The following is an 18262-nucleotide window of genomic DNA, read 5'->3' on the forward strand; positions in this document are numbered from 1 at the left end:
ATGATTTTTAACCTGTTCATAAATGATTTAGAATGACTAGTGGTCAAGGATGTTGATGATACTAAATTGTCCAGGGACATTAAAACAAAAACATATTGAGGATCTGCTCATGGAGCTCTTAACAAACTGAGCAAATGGGTAGTAAAATGGCAAATGCAATTCATTGCGCGGACAGGCGGAGTCCCCAGATCCCGAGCGGTCCCCCCCGTCATGTGGAATAATGACTCAAGACAACGTGCTATGGGATTAAATTGGCCACAACTTTATTAAATTTCAAATGTGGGTAGACCTTGGCTCAGGCATTGGGCGTTCTCCCTCCCCAGTCCCCAGCCGGGGACCTAGGGAGCATCAGGGTTATCCAGTGTGTGTGGGGGGGATGGGCCGGCTCTGGAGAACATATGTTCAAGCAGAGATAGCCGCCCCCATTACGCCGCCGCCGCAGGGGAGAGCAATGACGACCTTTCGGCGTACGGTCAAAGCCTCCCTTCAGAAACCCCTTTAACGGGGAACCCTGGTATCGCCGCCGCAAAGAGGAAGATGGACTAAAGGATTCCGCCCAAGGCCTGATACCGCCAAAGTTGTGATGTTTTGCTATGGGAAAGGCGAAACCTGCCAATGCAGGGAAATTCCTTTCCAGCCCTTTAACAGCGACCTTAACGTAGCAGCGCCCGCATACCTGTGAAGAAAAGTTAACCTGCAAAACCTATGAAGAAAAGTTAACCTGCAAAGGAAGACATTAACTGAGGGTGGGTAGGGTGGGAGAAGCTCTGGAGCCAAGTGAGGATTCCCAGGTAAGATCCTCCCTCTATTGTGTGGGCAGGTAATCCCTCCCCTACCTGGCCTGGTCTCCTTGGCAACGCTTCCCCCAGGTGGGATTGGACAACTGACTGAGGTAGGCGGGGACCTCCAGGTATCCCACCTGAGGGAAGGCAAAGCCAAGGCAATGCTGATGGGGCCGCTCCAGATCCAGGGCTGCGCGCATCCACACAAAGGGCACCCCCCATTTTAAGCGGGGAGCGGTCAATGTGAACATGTGTATTTGGGGGCAAAAAACATGTATCTTAATTTCACATACACACTAACCAGGATTGAGATCTTAGGGTTGTAGTGGATAGCTCAAAGAATATGCCAACCCTGTGTGTGGCAGCTGTGAAAAGGGCAAATTCCATGCTATGGATTAATTATGAAAGGAATTAAAACTGCTGATACCATAATACCCCACATCCTATCTGCAAAACTTAACAGTTTTAAAATACAGATGCAAGACTGAGCATACTGCCCTCAGCCATACCTAAGGGTCATTTCTGTCACATTCCTCTTGAAAAAACGATTGTTTCCATGTGGAGACTAATCTATTGAATCAGCAGCGGATGTACTGCTAACTTGTTTTCCTTATAAAGACCTGTGCAATGAGGTTTTCACCCCTCTTCTGTTATCTATACCAGGTCATTCATCCAGTGCAACAGTGTCCTTCCTTCTTGCAGACCAAGATTACTAGGTGACAGCAAACATGGCAATTTATATACCCGGGGCAATTAGAATAACATCTACCATCTGACTAACCTGTTTAATGCCTAGGAACGCGGGTGGCTCTGTGGTCTAAATCACTGAGCCTCTTGGGCTTGCCGATCAGAAGGTTGCCGGTTCGAATCCCCATGACAAGGTGAGCTCCCATTGCTCTGTCCCAGCTTCTGCCAACCTAGCAGTTCAAAAGCATGCCAGTGCAAGTAGATAAATAGATACCACTGCGGTGGGAAGGTAAACACTGTTTCTGTGTGCTCAGGCTTTCGTCACGGTGTTCCGTTAAGTGGTTAAGTGATGCTGGCCACATGTCCCGGAAAGCTGTCTGTGGACAAACGCCGGCTCCCTCGGCCTGAAAAGCAAGATGAGCACTGCAACCCCATAGCTGCCTTTGACTGGACTTAACCGTCCGAGGGGTCCTTTTATTATCAAGGTTAATATACCTGTCCTCTAGCTGCTCAGCCAGACATCAAATTGTCTCCTGCTGGACTATGTCACAGTTTCATTAAGGCTAGCATTATTCCTACAGTTTCAGGTCAACTATCTAGACACTTCCACAGTACTTGGTATTCAGATAAATAATGCCTTTGGACATGGTCCAACCATTTCACCAACAGCTATCTATAAGAATATCCCCTGTGAATTCTTCCAATCCCTTTTAGAACTGTTGTAAGAAGTCAGTTCACATTAAGTCTTTCAAAGTAGCATTCCAGCACTCTTTCCTTTGTAGCACGCCAGTAATGAAAGACAATTTAAATCCTGAAGTGTGTGGTAATTTCCTATGTAATTCTTAGGTCTTAAGATTCTTCTAAGACAGTTCTTGGAAGGAAATGGGCTTTCCTACGGAGCTGAGGGTTTTTGATAAACTCAGTGGGAACCATCCTATGGGACTGGAGTATCCATTTCAGTGCTTTTCTAATTAGTGAGAATCTACAATGCATAAATTCATGAACCCTCCCTGTGAATTGAAGAGTTGCCTAGATCGATTGGACATAGCAACTTGATTTTATTCATACAATTTTTCTTTATTTCCACTAGATGGAGCATTGTTACTATTCTCAGGTTTTCTTAAACTGAGCTGAATTTTGATAAGGTAAAGAAAAAGACTCAGTTGCAGGTATTTAAATGTAAAATGTGGATCATGCATTCAATTTTCAAGCATTTTTAAGATCTCACATTTTAATTTCAGCAGGAACGTGTCTTTATTATTCACTCCCCTTACTGACCCACAGAATCTGTGGGTTCATACAATTGTAGGCTATTGTAAAAACCAAAACAAAAATATGACTGAGTCATGTAGTGCTTTTAACACTTTGTTGGGGCAAATGGCTTCATACATGCTAGCTTACTTCATGAAGCTTCCTAATAGATTCCAGCATATGCTTGGGAAAAGACCAGATAGCCAAGGGATCTGACTCTGACCTTCCCTCTCCCTTGCTATGAAACACCTGCTGCAATGGCTCTGCTCCTCTTGGATACTTTTCTGGGAGGGGGAAAATTATCCCCTACTCCCAATATAGGCTCCATTAGCACGCACAGAGGTTCCTCCTGAAACAGCAGGAAGCAGAGAGGGGCATTTAGTAGTCATGGCATCCAGCTCTGTCTCACTATTCTGCTCTGTGTTTGTTGCTTTTATTTTTATCTGAAACTTATTCTGAGGGTAAGAGAGACTTATTTGGATTTTCACTATTTGTCTGTAGAGAGTGTTTGAGAGAATTTAGGGAGCGCACACATGTAACATTGGCCTTAGGATAGTCTTTTTAAGTAGCTTATTGTGAGGAGTTGGTTTTTGTTCAGAAAAGCACATTGTTTGCACGTGTTGACTGGTTTGGTTTGTACGGATGAAACCTGCACTGTTCTTCAGATAGTGTGAGTGTGTGCAGCTATAACTTGTACTTCTAGCTGGTACAGCTGAGAGGGAACTTCTGAGCAGACTGCACTGAGTGACACATAGTGTTTCAACAGATAGAACAATTCTTTATTTATTCATTAGTACTGTAATGTGACTTTTGGTTCATCATCTTTGGAGTAGGCACAGGAGAAAGAAAGTATAGCACAGATGTTTGCATTGACTAGACCAATGTGGAGTGACTCATCTCCATCTGCTATAGCCACAACTTAGGGTATAGAATCATAGAGTGGTAAGGCACCAACACCCTACAATGCAGGATTTTTTTTAGCTCAACATGGGGGTCAAACCCACAACCCTAGGGTTGAGAGTCTCATGCTCTACTGACTGAGCTATGCCAGGCAATTGCCAAACTTATTCCTCCAATACAAAGATTACTTGTTTTATTTTTACTTAGTTTTTATCAAAGATTTTTTTTGATACAAAAACAAGGAGACGTACCCATAGCGTCTAAATTCATGGGAATAAACAAGAGAGAAAAAATAGGAACAAGTCAGTGACTGTGATGATAAAATAAAAGGTTAAGATCAGAACTATGACATTCGGAATAAACAAGAGAAAAAGTAGGAACAAGAAATAAAAAAATTCTCCTGACCAGCCAGAACATGGGAAGTCCTTCTAAAATATATAATTTCGAATGTCTAGTTGGCTTTATTATTTGTATTATGATGTGGCAAGATTTGATATGTTATTAATTGGAACGTTATTAATGAAAAATTAATAAAAATATTTATAAAAATGGAAACCGTAATCCTGGTGGTCAACAAAAGAGGTTTAGACTGCCTCAAGGTCTTTTTTTTTTTTTTAATGTAGTATAAAGACCAGCAATTGGAAAACACTTTTCTGTGAGCGCTCCAATTGGAGAACAGCCTTTACCAAAGGTGTCATGGGCTTTGCAGACACTCAAACTCAGGACGCAAGGGAGAAATGTGCTAAGAGGAAGGCATGCTTGGCAAATCCACACCTTGATCAACTCCCGCATGGAAACCAATATCCCCACTGTGGATCCAGAATTGGCCTCCACAGTCACTTACAGACTCATTGTTTAAACCGTATTTATGGAAGACAATCTTAGTCTAGCCCCCTTCCTCCCCTACCCACATTCTAGCCACCTTCCTCCCCACCCACCACATTCTAGGTCAGCTTAATAGGTTCAATAGAAAATACAAAGTGAGGGACAGAGTGCAACCCAGATGGGTTGACTGGGGAAATTATCCCCTACTCCGAACATAGGCTCCACTAGCACACACAGTGGTTGGCAGAGAATCATCCTATAAAGTAGATAAACAAGATGGCTAGCTTAAAAGCAATTACATTAAATGTGAGGGGATTGGAAAACCCTATCAAAAGAAAATGCACCACCTCGTATGTAAACACCATGAAATCACACTTCGCCTTCCTACAAGAAGTACACAACCCACCCAAAGGAAGAAAGATTACTTGTGAGTCTCTGTCCTGACAACTGGTTAGTTTCAAGAAGTTATGGTTGAAAGCATGGATATATCTATGTCCTCTGTCAGCTGCTGCTTTAACATGTTTTTCAATGCTATGATGCATCGCGTTGATGAGATTTTACAGTTTCTTATGAGCAACCAGCAGCTTGCATCTATAAAGGAAGATTTCTATGAAATTAGTGGGTTTCCCAATACCATAGGTTTACCAGGCTGTTCACACATTCCTATGATTGTACCAGCAGAAAATGTGCACATTTACTGGAACAGGAAGATGTTTCACAGTTGAAATTTGCAGTATGCAGTCAAATGAAATGCAAGACAAAACACTAGACACACACTCAAAACTTTTCATTAGATCAGGATAATTCAACATGCATTAAATTTCAGACAAAAAGAAAAAGAGATGAAGAACAATTTAAAGAATTGTAACACAACAATGCCGAACAATTTCCAACATAGCCAATTTTCTAAGTCTAAATAAAAACACGACAGAGGAGAAAGCAGAGAGTTCCATCTCTTAACATCACCATAAACTCAACTCCTTATTTAGTATGATCAAAAACGAACTATTCTCCACGCCAGCTCAGAACTCATATAACATTTAGTTCATTACCTCATAACAACCGAGAACAGTTACATTTAAAGAGTTGGAAGACAAGGCAGTCAATAAAATATTTATAGACATTGTTAGAAAAGACTAAAGTTCCTGCTCTCTGTTTCATTGTGATCAGTAGCCTAATAGTTAAATGTGGGCAATGAAACAAAAATTGTTACTAGAGAAGCTGCCAGTTCTTCTCCTAAAATTGGTCTTGAAGTGAAGATGAAATTTCTTCCTCAGACAAGACTGCACATACATGTTAAGGGTTTCCAAGAGGTTTTGATCAGAGTATTTGCTACTGGCATTTTGGATGAAAGTGGGTAGGTAGCATTAGCATAGTTTTATGCAGATGCCAGGCAAACCTTCCAGATTATTCCATAGATCATCAGCAGACAGCCTGCAAAAGAGAGAAAACACACACCAATAGCAATTTAGGTGTCCTTTAGCTAAAAGGTGGGGCTTTAGCTAAGTGTATATAAATGACCAATTCTTCATGCATTTCTACCAAGATTCAATTCACCTGATGAAGGAATATACCAATTTAGTGTTCCAAGGGGAAAAGTTCCATAAACTGGACACTGTAACAGATAAGGTCCTGTCCTGTGTCCCAGCTAAAGGAGCTTCTGAATTTCTCAGGACAGAGAGCAAGTCCTCCTTTATCAGATTTTACAATCAAATGTATCTGCACGATTGCTAGTTAGTATATGAAGAGATTAATGATCAGAGTTCTAAACTGCTTGAGTAGGCTCAGTTCTCCCCCCCCCCTTTTTATTAAAGATTTTCTTGTTTTACAGAAGTATGTGTAATATCTCTCGTATTTTTTCCATGTAACATTTTTACAAATCAGTTTCATTTGTTGAGACACTGGGGGGAGGGGGGAGGGGGGTTGAGTAGGCTCAGTTAGGTCATGCCACATCAGGGAAGAAGTCACGCATTTCTTATTTTCCTTTCATTATGTAGCCATAGAGGGAGGATGTGCTGCTCAATAGCACCCAGCTCTAGACCTGTGTCTGAAGCGACCTTGCCGTATTACACCTAACAATAATTTTACCTGCATTTCTTATTGTTGCTGCATAGGACAATGCATTACTGGGACCTCAAATAAGTAAGTAAAACATTTTTAAACTTACTTCAGTGTGCAGTCTGTGTCATTGCATGAGGAGCAAAAGGGGGTCAGCTTCTTCATGCAGCTGAATGGAATAAACAAGGTTTAATGGCCTGTTTGTATGCTTCACTGATATGCCCAAATATTAGGATTAGGGCTTTCTCACATTGCAGAGTGTGCTAAAGCCCTGCACTTTGAAAATGGGCAGAAGGTAGATAAAATGATTGGGTGTGCAAAAAGCAACTGCAAACAGATGAAACTTGTCCCTCAAATTGACTTTTCAAAAATCCTTTGCATTTTACCCATTTTCATTGGATCTTTCTGGTATTTGGCCATTATATCAACACATCGATTCTTTGGATCAAATTTCAGGTTGTTGCGACAAACAATATTGATAGAATTATTACAAAGTTCAGGATTTGTAAAAGAAATACTGTTTTCTTGTCTGCCATAATTGCACAAGTGCTCTTGCACCCATCTAAGTAAAGAAGTGAAATCAAGTTCATAATGCTGTTTACATATTAGGTAAAGAAAGGCAATAGACATTGTCCCTTTAAACTGACCACTGTAACTTTAAAAAGAATATTGTCCAGACAACTAAAGTCTCTTGTTTTATTTAGTGTGCATTACTGATGTGTACACAGACTGCAAAACTAAAAAGTCCATCATTGTGTTGTGTTCCAATATTGTTAAAAATACTTTCTGAAAAACAATTTCAAACCCCAAGTTTATTCATTATTGTGAAAATGTGGCTTGTAAAGATAATTCTCAGTCCTACATTATTTTGTTATTCAAATATCTGTTCCTACAGTTCAGAATTCATTTCAAATTCACTATCAGTTTCATATTAACTGGGCCTGTGTGGATTTAGTAAAAGTACTCATTGCATATTAATACAGATTCTGATCATTGTCAATTTCATAGGGAATAATGAAAGAAAGGATTCTTCTTTCCCTTCACCCTACATATGCTTCATTCCATTATTTGTTTTTGTCCTTCAATCTAAATTGTTTAATCCTCTAACATTTTAAGGATCTTCAGGCTTCCTGCCTCCATCATGAATTGCTACTGTCTATATTTTGAATGTGGAACCTCTTTATGGTGACCCCAACCTTCCACTGTCTTCAGAGTTGGAAGGGGAAAAAAAGATTATTATTTTTTGGTTTTTTCCTAGGGACCCACCCACATCAGAGTTTACTGAATATTAGCCACCATTTGCATTCCCATTACATTTGCATAGTCCATATTTTGGGGTTTGTAACTTTATGCTTGCCAAGAAAAAGCCAAGTCATGGCTGATTAATGGGAGGTGTGAATCAGAGGCAAAATGACTCAGCACAAGTCAGAGTATAATTAGCCATGTGTTTGTAACAAGCTGATAGGGTTCAGGTGATGATAGGCTTCTTGTGATGAATCTCTGTTGGATCTCTACTTTCTTTGCTGGAAAGACCTTTGTTTCTTTGTGGAATGAGAGGCAGGCACAGGCAGAATCACTTTCTACTTGAACATAATTATTCTACTACCAGTCAGTAAAATATACTGTCCTTGCTGACCTTACTGAGCTGTCCGGCATATTTCTTCTATGAACAGTGTCCCGAGTTCAATTACATACTTCTCGGGCTGACTGCACTCTGTGCACACGCCAGCATGCATGATATAACCCTCAACCACCACCAAATTTAATTGTATCAACTGCAAACCCAGGCCTCCGGGACATTGCTGCTGCTGCTGCTCGCGTGAGTGCTGGGAAGACCGCTCCCTCTCCTGCCAACTCCATCTGGCCTAGGGGGCGGGGCCTGCACTCATCACTACAGCTTAGAGGCCTGCAGCAAGGGACAAAAATGGTTTAAAATGTTTTAAGTGCTTTTAATTTGCTGCACCTTAAATGGTGGTGGTTGTTTCGTATAGTATAATATTATTTTATTTTATTATTTTATTTCTGCTTGGGGTGGGATAAGTATTTAGACAAGGTGGGGAGTAGTTTAATTTGAGCACTATTGTTTCTTGCTTTGTTTTTATTTTTGTTATTCTGTTAAGTTACTATATAGTTTGTATTTTGCATTTTAAGGGGAAGGGTCAGGGCTGCCTGGGAGTGGGCCTCAGCCAATAGAATGGCTGAGACAGGTTCCACAGAGGGGGATGTATTGGGAGACCCGATCTCAGTGATCATGGGCAGGAGGAGGAGTTATGCTAAGACCAGACCATGTCATTACCGAGGAGGCAGGCTTAGTCGTTGTTTGAGGACTATCCCTGCCTCCAGGTTTGGTCCTGACCGGAAGGATACTGGAATCAGCAAGGGAAACCCAGATGACCTGAAAGTGTTGCTGTGCAATGCCAGGTCAATGATGAATAAAACCACTGCCATCCACGACCTGATTGTGGATCAAGGATTTGACCTGGCATGTGTGACAGAGACCTGGTTGAATGAAGCAGATCTCTTACGCACAGCAACCCAGGTCATGTGGGTGGGGAGGGGGGGTTGCAGTGATTTTTAGGAAGTCATTAGTCTGCACCAGGTGTCCTATTGAGAAGACCCAGTTTTCTGAGTGCATGTTCTGGAAGTTGGGCAATAGGGGCAGTACAGGATTCCTATTGGTGTACTTCAGTGGGGTTCACAAATTGTTTTGCTGTTTTAAGGTTGGTGAATCAGTCTCTACTTTCTGCTATACCCAATACTTCCTTCCAGGCTTCCATCCTCCCCACCCACCCAGGAATGTTCTTAACTACTTCTGGTGCCCGTTTCACTGGAGGCTCAGTGCCAGTTGTATACATCTTTTTTTCCAGCACTGCAGTAACCTGTTGCATATCACCTGTTGACTTCTGGTTAGGATGGTGGCAAGGATGTTTTTGGCTGAGCTCCTCAGTTTTAACTGAGTTTGTTTTCTTTTCCCTTTTTATGTGATTAGTGCCTACGCCTCTGGTTTTAATACAGCTGCTGCCTCAACAGTTATCTATTTTATTGGGTGGCAAGGACCACTTTAATATTGTTTTTATTCTCCACAGAGCCAAAATCATTCATCAGTTTTAAGCGATAGGCTATGAGAGAGCTGCCACTTTGCACCAAAGTCTGGAGAAAAGAAACGTCTTGCCTGCCTCCCCCGCCCCCCGCCCAAACGTCAGCTAACACTGAAGAATTAAAGAGGTAGGTCTGGGTTTTTCTGCCTCCTGTCTGTTCCTCTCATCTCTATTTTAGAATGAGTCCCACCCACAGGAAAGCGAGTTCTGGAGATGGGAGAATTGGTGTGAGTTACTCTTTTCATGCACCTAGGGTTTAAAGCAATGCATATCTGGGACCAACAGTTTATATACTTAAGCTCCACTTTTGCTCTTATCTGTACTTTTACCCCCAAAGGACAACCAAGGGTGCTCTACCCCTTCTTGAGTGGAGAGGAGATTTTAAAGAGATGGCCGAAATTGGTCTTAATTATCAACCACAAACTACTACCATTATACCAAATCAGGAATTCAAATGTGTGTTGCCTTGACATGGATGATACTATAATAGCCAAGGAGGATAACTATATATCCTCTGGAGCATTACTCCAGACCTTCATTGTAGGTTAATTTATTGGCATGTGGGAGGTCTAGCTAAGAAAGTAACTGATAAGGTGATAGTTATCTTTTTAAAGGAATACTCCATTATCTGCCTCCAAGTAACCTGGTTATGTTTGAATCAGGTGTGTGGTAGTGGGTTAATCACATATGTATCTACTAAATACATATTTAAATAAATAATCAGTTGTGTTGATCAGTGTAACGAGCCCTAATATCCAATATGGAAACATATATAACTTTATGGGCAATCTATCTGGAAGACATTTGTATTTCAAGGAGTTATATGCTTAAGTCAGGATGAATGGTATAGATTCCAAAGATTTCTCTATTCCAAGGGGGGGGGGTATGACAGGGATGCCCCCCGTTGCCTGTCCTGTTTGCCCCCTCAATTGAACAATTAGCCATCTTCATTTAAAAATAATCTGTACATAAAAGGAACAGAAATAAAAAAGGAAATGCATAAAATAAGTCTCTTTGCAGACGATATAGTAATTATGCTTTTGAATCCAAAAGATCCAATACATGTATTAATGAAAGAACTACACAATTAGGCAAAGTGGCCGGATTCAATATTAACGAATCCAAATCAAAAATAATGCATATAGACATTCTCATGGGTGGGTTTTAAAATCTGCCACAAGGCAAACTATTTGGGAGTGGGAAATTTGTTTCGTGGCACACAAAAAATTAATTGGCAGAATGATCACCTGTTGAAATAAGCTATTGATGCCAAACTGCTGGTTATTTCCTGTTAATCCAAAATGTATGTCAGTTTGTACTTGAAGTCAATACCGAACATGCTTAGTTTATCAGAAGAGACAAGCCCCCATGTAAGACAGAGTTGTTGAATTTTGGTGTGTGCGTTTGTGTTGTTTTTTTTAAAAAAAATCCTGGCTTGCTTTCTTCCTTGCTGTATAGGTTTGAAACTTGGCTTTGTAGCGTGAGGACTTCGCAAGATTAATGAGAGATTTATATGAAGTGTCCAAGAAGAAATTGCTGCCTCAAGCCTTTGAATACATCCAGCCATAGTGGAAGATCAGGAAAATTCTGAAGCCCACAGAAACTGGTACAGCAAGGGCATATCCCCCAGACCTGTACTTCTCCACCAGCTACATGACTAGATTAGGGGTCTTCCTGCCAATCTCGGTACACAAGCTCTTTTAGTGGACCAGCTAACATGACCCTATTTCTACTCAAAATGTAATTTCCCCAAAGACCCAACAAACACATACTGCTGCTCTACGAATTTGAAGCAAGAGCAAAGCTAAATGACCCAGGAGTAAATAGTCTACTGGACAAAGCTTTGGATAAACTTGACATTGACATAAAGACACTGGAAACAAATTTGCCCTTCAGTTGCTTGGTGGGGCCACGTACCTCAGTGGCCAGTACCTCAGTCTAACAAGATTTTTGATAACTTAATTTTTTTAACTTTTAATTTGTGTGTGGGTTTTGTTTTCATTATTTTTTGTTTGTTTGTTTGTTTGAGAAAATGGAGAAGACAGTAACAGCAGGTGGGCTCCAATCACAGTGGTTGGGGTAGGGGAGAGGTAGGAAGTGGGATTTTGCTGGTTTACCACCGACCTCACTGGCCTTGCCTGAGCTGACAGAGTTGGTCTCAATGACAGTGTTGAAGACTCCCAGACTGTTGATTTTCAGGGATATCCATGCAGAGACGGTTGGCTCTGGGGGTGGCTCAGGACTTCATGAATGCCATGATAACCACGGGACTGTCCAGCATAACATCAGCCCAACACATGTTGGCAGGCCATACTCTGCACCTTGTTTTCTCAACTGGGCAGGAAGAGGGTGATCTGAATATGGGGGGGGGGGTTAATGACATCAGTCGCTTGTCATGGTTAGATCACTTCATGTTGAAATTCAGGTTTTCAGTACCTTTTCTTCCCCATCTGCAAAGACAGGGGACCTATTAGGATGGTCTACCATCAGCAACTGACGGTTCCAATTAGCTTCCAGACAGCTCTGGGGGATTTTCCAGATGATAGGACTAGTATTCCTGTTGACGTCCTTGACAATTTGTGGAATGCCTCAGACCACTTACATGATTGCTGAGTGCCCCCTCCCACTTTGCGGAGCCCACTTGGCTCCTTGGTATACAGGAGAGCTCAAGGTAATGAAAGTGAAGGGAGGAGCAGTCAGAACCTCAGTCTTTGCAATGTCTCTATCCTGGGGATTTGTGCCTGCCAGTTCTCTGTGTGTTTGTGTTCCGATCAATAAAAGTTAATTGCACTCCAAACCAATTCCCTATCTAGATTTGTATGCAGGTTTTGTTTTCATTATTTTTTGTTTGTTTTGTTTTGTTTGTTTGAGAAAATGGAGAAGACAGTAAGAGCAGGTGGGCTGCAACCACAGTGGTTGAGGTAGGAAGTGGGATATTGCTGGTTTACCACCGACCTCATTGGCCAAGCTGTCCCTTGCCTGAGCTGACAGAGTTGGTCTCAATGACAATTTTTAAGAATCTATATAGGGAATTGCTCTCAAATGGCATCTAAAAAGATGAACTGGTTCAAGATGTGATGATAAAATGGGCCCAAGACTTCAGATACACCATAGAATTAGAGAAATGAGAAAACCTTTGGAAAAACGACATTAAGTTTACAGCCTGCTACCTAATTAAAGAAAACTTTCTAAAAATGGTGTGTATGTGGTATTTGACCCCTTCAAAATTGGCGAAAATGAATTTTAAACATCATCAGCAGGTGTTGGAGATGCAACCAAAGGATAGGAATCTATTCCACATGTGGTGGACATGCCCCAGAATTAAATTATTCTGGGACATGATTTATGAAGAATTAAAAAAAAAATGCTAAGATACACCTTTTTTTTTTTAAAGGAATGTTTACAACATTATTATCCCAAAGGATAATAGAGTCTTTCTGTATGCAATAACGGCTGCCAGGATTGTGACTGCAAAATATTGGAAAAGCAACACAATTCCAGCAAAAGAAGAATGGTTATTAAAGTTAAGTGAATATCTAGAACTGGCAAAATTAACAGAAATAGTAAGAAACCAACCAAGTGAAAAAATCAGGAGAGAATGGGATGTCTTTACAAATTATAGGAAGATAGTCAGTTCCCAAAATTATGATTGGCTTAGACTAGATTGAAAACTCCACAGGACTCTCCACAAAGTAAAAAATGATTACAGACAACCAAAATATGAGATAGAACCCATATAGTGGCCAAAGGAAGTCAACCTTTTCCTTTTATTTCTTTTTTTCCTGTATATCTTTATTCTTTTTCTTTTATTTTTTTACTTTGTATTTTTGTATTTTTAATTTCACAATTCATTTAATTGTAATCTTTTTTGTATTAATGTAATATGTATATAGCAAAAAGAAAGAAAGAAAAAAAAAACATAATAAATAAATGCACTCCAAGCCTCTCGCCTTTTCCTGATCTCTGGTGGCTGGCCGGCTATCTTCACAGCCCTGACACCAAACCTACTAAGTGGCAGTGAGGACAAGGAGGAAAGGAAGATGCCAATAATAAATTAAAATTGCCTTTGATGAAAAATCATCTGTAGCACAGATCACCCCAATAAAAATTCATTTGAATTATTATGAACTGCTGCTGCTGCACTGTGAGTTGGGGAAGGCCGCTCCCTCCTCAGGCTAATTCCACCTGGCCCAGGGGGCGGGGCCCAGACTGACTCACCACCGCCACAGCTTAAGAGGCCTCATTGAGGCACTGGGACACCGCTGCTGCTGCTGCACCGTGGGTGTTGAGGAAGGCCGCTCCCTCCTGTAGGCCCATTCCACCATGCCTTGGGGGCGGGGCCCACACTCACCACCGCTACAGTTTTAACGACACTGGTGTTGCTGCAGCAAATGTTAAAAATGTTTTTATATATTTTAAAGTGTTTTAAAGGGGTTTTTACTTTCTACTTTGTTGTACCACCATGAACGGTGGTTTTTATTGATGTATTTTTATTTTGTTCCGTTTTATTTTGGTTTGGGGTTGGATATTGAGTGGGGTGGGGATTTGTTTTTGTTTGGTATAATTGTTTTTGGTTTGATTTGTTTTTCTATTTTGTAAATGGAGGTTGGTTTGAGGCTTGGGATTGCTACCGTAGTGGGGCGAGGGAGGGATGGCGGTGGGGGCAGATGTCATAGGCGAAGGGGATCGAGATACGGATATGCTCGTACCCTTTCCAATCTGCGCCCCATCCCGAGAGACGAAGGTAGGGTGAGCAAGGATTACTCACCTCCGTCACTGGTGTTGTGCAATGCCAGGTCTATAGGCAACAAAACCGCCACCCTTCGAGATTTCTTCACCTCGCAGGGGGTTGACCTGGCTTGTGTGACGGAGACCTGGGTGCGCGAAGGGGAAACTGTTACCTTATGAGAGATGGCGCCCCCGGGTTTCTCTGTCCTCCACCAGTCGCGGACTGTGGCCCGGGGGGGGGAGGGGTGGCATTATTAATCCGGGAAGATTGTTCTTTCAGGGCTCTACCATCGCCATCGATCCCCGGCATTGAATGTGTTGGCCTAGTGTGGGGCTCTGAGGTGAGCTTGGCTGTCTGGCTGGTGTACCGGCCACCTAGCGCACCAGCAGCCACCCTGTCAGGCCTGCTGGAGGCGGTGGCCTGCTGGGCCTTGGAGTTCCCTAACCTATTGGTATTGGGGGACTTCAACATCCATGCTGATGCCACTCCCTCCTCACAGGCTCTGGACCTGGTGTCTTCCATGGCGACACTAGGGCTCTCCCAGTTTGTTTTGGGCCCCACACATCAAGCAGGCCACACGTTGGATTTGATCTTTGGCATTGGTATAGATGTGATCATGTCTCCTTCGATGAAGGTGCCATGGTCTGATCACTACGCTCTGAAAGCCAGGATTGATTTTCCACCCCCACCCTGCTTAGGTGGCGAGCCAATTTGGGCTCGCCCGCAGAGGCTGATGGACCCTGATAGATTCCGTCAGGCCTTGCGGGACCTTGCTCCCTCTGGCGACTCACTGACTGAGCTTGTTAAGGGCTGGAATATCCAGCTCCTGGCAGCCATCGATGAGATCACACCTAGGCACCCTCTGCGACCCCGCAGAAACTGGGCTCCCTGGTTTACCGAGGAGCTTCGGAAAATGAAGCGGGACCTCAGACGGCTAGAGCGAGTATGGCGGGGTGCCCGTGACGGAGCCTCAAGAACATCTTATAGGGTTTTTATGAAAACCTACGAGATGGCAGTGAAGGTCGCTAAGAAGTCCTACTTCTCGGCCTCCACTGCCTCCGCTAGCTCTCGCCCGGCGCAATTATTTAGTATAATTAGATCTTTAACGTCCCTTGAAGGACAGCCAAATTTAAATAACAATTTGACACACAGCTGTGAGGCATTTGCGAGCTTTTTTGCGGAGAAGGTCCTGTTGCTCCGCCATGACCTCCCTGCCAATTTGGATACAATAAAGGAACTGGAGGCCCCTCGACTGTCCTCGGGTCCAGTATTGGACCACTTGACCGGATATCCCCAGCCGATGTGGACAGACTCCTCCGAGCTGGAAAGCCCACCACCTGTCCTCTCGACCCGTGCCCGTCTTGGCTGATTAGAGCATGTCCAGACGAGGTGCGGGCCCCCCTGGGTGATATCATCAATTTGTCCCTTGGCACCGGGATATTCCCAGGGGAACTGAAGGAGGCAGTGGTGCGTCCGCTCTTAAAGAAAACATCATTAGATCCCTTAGATCTATCCAATTACCGCCCGGTTTTGAATCTTCCATTCCTGGGTAAGGTGATTGAGAGAGCGGTTGCTGAACAGCTTGGTAGGTTTCTGGATAAAACATCGGCTCTCGATCCATTCCAGTCCGGCTTCCGCTCTGGTCATGGGACTGAGACGGCTCTGGTCGCCCTAACAGATGATCTCCGCAGGCAGCTGGATCGAGGCGGGTCGGGGCTGCTGATTCTTCTAGACCTGTCAGCAGCCTTCGACATCGTCGATCACGAACTCCTGGACCACCGCCTTGTCGACGTGGGGATCCAGGGCACAGTCCTTCAATGGCTGCACTCGTTCCTCTCTGGTCGGGGACAGAGGGTGGCGCTTGGGGGGGAATTGTCATCGCGCCACTCCTTGGTGTGTGGAGTGCCTCAGGGTGCGATTCTCTCCCCAATGCTTTTTAACATCTTTATGCGCCCCCTCGCCCAGCTTGTCCGGAGTTTTGGGCTGGGTTGCCATCAGTATGCCGATGACACCCAACTCTATCTGTTGATGGATGGCCATCCTGACTCGGCCCCAGACACACTGACCAGATGTCTGGAAGCTGTGGCTGGATGGTTACGTGGGAGCCGGTTGAAGTTAAATCCTTCAAAGACAGAGGTCCTCTGGCTGGGACGGGGCGATATGGGATTGAGGGGGCAACTCCCATCTCTTGCGGGGGTGCAATTAGTGCCAGCATCGTCCATTAAGAGTTTGGGTGTAATCTTTGATACCTCCCTCTCTATGGAGGCGCAGATTACAGCTATAACAAAGGCGGCATTTTTTCATCTCCGCCAAGCTAAGCAGTTGGCTCCTTATCTCTCTCGCCCTGACCTAGCCACTGTGATCCACGCGACGGTCACCTCCAGATTGGATTATTGTAACTCGCTCTACGTGGGGCTGCCCTTGAGACTGACCCAGAAACTCCAGTGGGTGCAGAATGCCGCGGTGAGATTCCTTATGGGGTCTTCACTGCGAGATCATATTCAGCCGGTACTATACCAGCTGCACTGGTTCCCGGTGGAGTACACGATCAGGTATAAGGTGCTGGTTTTAACCTCTAAAGCCCTATACGGCCTAGAACCCTCGTACCTATGGGACTGCCTCTCCTGGTATGTCCCACAGAGAAATTTACGGTCTGCAAATAAAAACATCCTTAAGATCCCAGGCCACAGAGAGGTTAAGCTGGCCTCAACTAGAGCCAGGGCTTTCTCGGCCACGGCTCCAATCTGGTGGAACGCTCTGTCACAAGAGACTAGGGCCCTGCGGGACCTGACATCTTTCCACAGGGCCTGCAAGACAGAGCTGTTCCACCAGGCCTTTGGTCAGGGCGCAGCCTGACCCCCTCCTCTGGCAATCTGCACAGAATTTTGCTTACTGGTTCCCATCAATTTGATTTTAATTAATTTTATAATGAATGTTTTTAGAATGCTGGATTATTTTGATTGTTGTTAGCCGCCCTGAGCCCAGCTTCAGCTGGGGAGGGCGGGATATAAATAAAATTTATTATTATTATTATTATTATTATTATTAACATATAAAAAAATATGTTGCTGCTGTTACAGAGAAAACTGCAGAGAGTACTGTAGGGACCAGGTCCCTTGGCAGGCAAGCAAAGTGGGAACAGTTGCTGAATTCCATCTACCTGGCCCTGCAGCCCCTCGGTGGGGACTGTCACCTTCCCCACTCAGAGACTCCTGCTGTAGCTGTTGGGGGAGGACTGCCATATTTTTAGGCGTTTAAACTAGTTTTCAATCTGCGGTGTTTTGAATTTTTTTGGGGGGGGTTGGGGGGGTAGGATGGACCTTTGGTTGGGGCTGGGGATTGGTTTAATTTCAGTATGATTGGCAATTATTATTATTATTGGGTTCCCACTTATCAAAAAGCCATTTCCGACCTAGGGAGGAGGTGTTGTTGTTGTTGTTGTGGGCTTCTCACCCGCAACACATGCACGGGGGCTGGCTCTCAGCCTCCGCACGATTAGGGGAATCCTTGGCCGCGTCATCCCCTGGCCAGCCAATCGGCTGGCCCAAATTGTGGCCAATTTTAGCCCATTAACCGAAAATAACAGTTTCGTGTGTCTTTATTCCTACTGGGGGAGGTGGGAACTTGCCATGCAACGGAGCACATCCAAGCTAGTTATTTGACAAAGCTACCACTTTGGGAGTGTACTAAGAATCACTTTTACAGAATTACGATTCCAATTGATGTGGATGGTCGGTACGGCAAAGTAGAGTACAAGGAGAGACTTTGTCTGCGTGGGCAACCTTGCGTAGAGGACCTGTACCACTATTTATTGCAATGCCCGCTATATATAGAACCAAGAGACCGATTTATAAAACCTCTGCTCATGAATGGAACACACTCGAACAGGGTGGAAAGGGTGAAATGGCTGCTGAGTGATACTGATGACTTTG

The sequence above is a fragment of the Podarcis pityusensis genome (genome assembly GCF_964106645.2).
Source record: "Podarcis pityusensis genome assembly, chromosome: 7".
Classification (NCBI taxonomy): domain Eukaryota; kingdom Metazoa; phylum Chordata; class Lepidosauria; order Squamata; family Lacertidae; genus Podarcis; species Podarcis pityusensis.